Raw genomic sequence first — 5,003 nt, forward strand, 5'->3', positions numbered from 1 at the left:
TTGAAAAGATGACGACAAAAGTGGTTTAAGAGAAGGTTTTGAGAACCGAAGGCAAGGGGGTCCCACAGACCCACTCCCCGTAACGCCCTATATAAGTCCTTGGTTCTTTTCTTTTCAATCTCTTATACTAGTCCACTACCCATGGTTCGGTACGACGAACGGGATGCTAGCGAGGCCCTTGCGTCCTTAAAACCACGAATAATCATGGAGGCTTACTGTTTGATAGCCTTAGGTCCCCAACTTGAAGATCCTATCCGAAAGACGCTGAGAAAGACGGATGTGAACCGCGAGACAGCACACCGCGATGCCATCATTATACCTACACGCGGTGCCAAAGAGAAAATATTGCCTCACTTGAAGAAGGAGGAAACTAAAATCCTCAAAGATGGGATCCGAGCAAGAGTTTTTGACACCTGCGATCCCTCTATACATTTTGTTTCATCCTTTGCTGTGCTGAACGAGGACGACCACCATTGGAGTGACTTTGTCCGACAAGCCGGTTTGAAAGAGGAGGAAAATGTTGATATCTGGCCATTTCGCCATGCACCAACCGGAGACCTCGCTTTCGTTTTTGAGAAGCTAGGAAATGAAGATCCATCCAAACCACAGGTCAGTAATTGTTCTATATAATTTGCCCTTGGATCTCATTTTCCTGTTTCATTAATAATTCTCCTTGCTCGCATGAAAGATAAATTCCATTTCGTGTGCATATTTGGATTTTTAAATTATTCATGCGCGTGATATTGTTTAGTGATATTTCGTGTGTATTTTTTGTCTATTTTTCTATAATAATAATAATAACACATTTTAATTTTAATATTATCATTAATACATTTTTTTATTATAATAAATGTATACAAAATTAATTAAAAGCTTAAGTCTTATATTTTTTTTTCCAAAAGTTTTCTTAATATATAAGCTCAAAGGTTTAATTTGTGGTGGTGATTGCTGGTAGTGGCCACAAATCATCAGAACATTTTATTTATTTTTTATTCTAGCTGAGGGGGAGTTGACTATTCAATCAATATGCTCACTCAATTTTCTGATTCATACGAAAATGATTGTATACGACTGCGGGGAGTATGTAAAACTCAGATGTAATTGGGAAATTTATAATCACCAAGAAAAGAAAGGAAGTGATAAGAAAATTCAAAAGGTGGATTCTTTTATTGAATTAAATCATATTTTATTCCTGCTGATGCAGTTGGTGTGCTTATGAAATTTATCCCTTAAGAGCGAGTAAGCTAAATGTGTTGTTAGTTGGCTAAGACCGGGTCGATCCTTTTTATGCCGTAATAAATTAAGGACCTAGATATTTGCATCTTTTTAAGCCATTACAATAAATAATAAAAAACGACCATCTCTTAATAATAAATTAATAATTAGTTAGGTCATGTGTGGGGGATTATATATCAATCCGATATACCTTGGCTACCAATATTCTTCCATTCTTAAACTCAATAACAAGCTTCCCCATTGACTCTCATCAGGTCTCCAGGTAAAACTTCTCATCTACTTTGGCATCTTATTTCGAAATTTTCGTCCTTTTTTTTCTTTTGATTATTTGCAAACTGCCAGATGAAGTGATTGCTGACGATTTGTGAGAAGTGAAAGCTTAAATTTTTACCCTGCTTGTCGTGTAGATCAGATCTAATTATGCTATGCTCTTCTTCCCCTTAATTATAAATAATTTATTGTTGGATGCAATGATTTATCATTTATGTTTACCTTATTTATGGTCAACTTAAGGTTTTTGATATTTTTTTTTAGAAATAATATGTTATATTTTGGGTTTAGAAAATAGATACCTTATATATGCATCAGCAACAGAAAGAGTGATTTTTATTTTTTTTTACTTTTTATCTTTTGGTAAACAGGACGTATTTGCCGCAGCAACGCTGGTTAATATGTCAAGTGAGTATACAAATAACCTTTTTCATATTTAATTTGATTCATCAATGACTCACTTTTTGTTTTAAATTCAAAAACTAAAACAAAATATATTAATATTTCAAAATAATTGCCTGTGTCTAATATTAAGACGAAATTAATTATGTTTTTTTCAATAACATACAGTCTCCACTTAATTGAGATAATAAAATAATTTCATTAATTACATATATTTATTTATTTAAGGATAATCTTGTTTATTTATACAATTTTAAATACCTATTATCACAGTTTATTTTATTATATTTTTTAATATGTATATGTTTATTTTTGAAAGGTATTTTAGAGGGGTAATATGATCATTTGCCTCTAAAAGCATGTGTTTGGGATATCAATACATCAATGATGAGAACACGTCAACATCATTTTTCGTTGAATCTGTCTTGTAACATCGATATGCTTCAGCCCTAACTTGGTACGGTCTTGTATTATGATTATGAACCACTTTATATGAATATTGATTTATTCCGTATATCAAATTGTGATGTGTGGACTTGAATGGTTTTTTTTCGTTCTAGCTTTGATTGATTGGTTTCATTTATTGCCGCATTGTTAAGGTTTAAGCAGTTACTTCAATTTTCCTTCCTTGTCCATTTTCAATGTTTGCTGTAGCATAATGCTTATTAATTACAAAGGAAAGAAGGTTTAATTGACTATAACTTGTTTTTACTTCTTGTTCTTTTTTTAATAAAAAAAGTTTAGGAGGCCAATACTTTTATTAAAATTTGGTTAGCACTTAAAGAAAAAAGTGAATAATTTCATATCATTAGATAAAATCTCACACCATTAAAAACACTAATAAAGATTAATTAATAACTACAAATCACAAAACTTGTTGGTTCATACTACTCCTCTTTTTAATATTATGCTTTCACTATATTATGCATACATATCTCACCTCAACCTTTTTTATATTCGCAGACAATGTGCGTTAATTTCTGATTGTGCTGCTCTGTCTGCTCGGAGTTGCATTTTGGAATAAATAGCCTCAATAGTCTCTACTCAGAGAACAAGAACTATATTTATATGATCAACAACCACCTTGTCTGTTTTTGTTTTTGATATACGCCTTTATGCTGTTGATTTTGTTTAATTTTATTCAGATACATGAAGGATGCATGCATGGATTAATACAATGTTTTTGGCTGGGATACATATTTCATTTCACAAGTAAAACTCAACACTGGATGTGCTTATAAACTATAGTAATTATTTCCCTTTTTTTTCCTTTGCAAGAATGAGACATAGCTGACCATTTTTGCCCTAAATTTAATGAAGTAAACAGTTAGGCTTTGATCTTGTCTACCAGTTATTCATAAAGTCAGTTCCAATTATTGCATTACCATATATAGCATCCTGCCATGCACCATCCTGAAACAGTGGAACTGACAACGTTTCCTTGTGGTGCGACACTTTTGATTATTTAGGAAATAATATTCTTGGAAAATTAAGTATGTCGGAAATTCTTTTTTGAAAAGTAAATTTGGATAAGGAGCGGAGATTTTATTCAAAGAATAATGTCAGAAAATTATCAGAATTTATGGACTTAACCTTCACATTTAGTCATTAATTCATTTTTTTTTAATTTAATAATTAAACAATATACTATATTATAATTTATATTTTTAAATATTGATGATAAAAAACAATAAATTTTAATGACTCCCTAGTATTTATCTTCTCTAAATTCATAAGAACATGTAATAAATTTTTTTGGGTGAGCTTTTATTTGCTGAAAAAAATAAATTTCCTTATTTTTCATACTAAAATTTCACTTTTAATCATGGCATTGTATGTTATTCTTTTATAGAAGATGAGTGTTCCAAATACGGCTATGTTGTGACTTGTGACCTAAACCAAGTTTGACAAAATTTTTATTTTTTAAAAGAAGTTTATTTAAGTTAGATTTTTAAAAATTGTAACATCTATATTTAATAAATTAAATTAAAAATAATTTTTAATAAGTACACAAAATAACAATTAAATTTGATAAAATAATTTTTAAAATTTAAAAATACTATATATATATATATATATATAAATAAAAGAGCAAGTTAAATTTAAAAATTTATTAATATATAAAATTATATTAGACTTTTTAAATTTAATAAATACAAAATAATTTTAGTGATCCCACTTTAAATATTTTTAAAAATATCTTTATTTTTTAAAAGGATTAATCTCAGCATACAAGCGATTAACACTTACAAGTGTTACAAGTTCTGAAGACAATTAACCCCCTGAATGCGCTCCTAATGTTACGTACGTTTCACGCGCTATATAACAGAATATTAATTCAATCAAAATCAATTAATGCGCGAGTATATAACTTCCAAATTTCAAAAGATTTCGTTTCCTTCTTCGAATCTCTTGCCAATTTTCTTAGTTCTCCTTCTTGCGTTCTCTCTTTGCCTTTTCGATCGTTGTTTTACTTGCATTTATCACTGATTTGTTCTTCGTCATTGACGTGAGTTTCTCTCTCTGTAACTCTAGCTTCGTTTTTTTTCCGATTTTCATCGTTTCTGAAATTAAAGTTTGAACTCATTTTAAAGATAATGGATGATTCAACCTCAGATTGTCAGCTGAATTAGGGCGAAGTGGATTTTGAATTTGAATCAAACAAAGTTCCTGAGGTTTGATTTAGATTCAGTTAATTACGATTACTCTGAATTTGATGCAGTTATTCGTCTATGATTGTCTAGCTGAATAATTCGTGAACATTGACTATAAAATTAATGCGTGAACATAATCTGTGGATTGAAACTAGTTTTGATTAATTCTCTGCATTTTATAGCAGACGCTCGGGTGTAGATCAAAACTTTTTGGGTGTATTTTAGGGAAGTTTGGGTATATTAACAGTTTATGGCTTTTCTTGTTATTTTAGTTGAGTTTGTTGTCGTTCAGATGTAGATCAGGAATCCTTAGGTATGTTTTAGAGACGTTTGGGTGTATTAAAAGTTTATGGCTTTTCTTCTTATTTTAGTTGAGTTGTTGTCGTTCGGATGTAGATCAGGATTTTTTTGGTGTATTTTACTTTAATTGTTATTTTTTTA

At 30.2% G+C, this 5,003-nt stretch overlaps 1 long non-coding RNA gene across 1 annotated transcript; it reads left to right on the forward strand.

Annotated features, from left to right (window-relative positions):
- Nucleotides 1-1,434: 1,434 nt before the first annotated feature.
- On the forward strand, nucleotides 1,435-3,243 carry LOC130982861 (uncharacterized). Its single transcript, XR_009087208.1, has 4 exons — nucleotides 1,435-1,498; nucleotides 1,878-1,914; nucleotides 2,228-2,365; nucleotides 2,872-3,243. It is a non-coding gene; the product is annotated as an uncharacterized LOC130982861 (long non-coding RNA).
- Nucleotides 3,244-5,003: the final 1,760 nt, after the last annotated feature.

This window comes from Arachis stenosperma, chromosome 5 (assembly GCF_014773155.1).
Source record: "Arachis stenosperma cultivar V10309 chromosome 5, arast.V10309.gnm1.PFL2, whole genome shotgun sequence".
In the NCBI taxonomy this organism is placed as follows: Eukaryota; Viridiplantae; Streptophyta; class Magnoliopsida; order Fabales; family Fabaceae; genus Arachis; species Arachis stenosperma.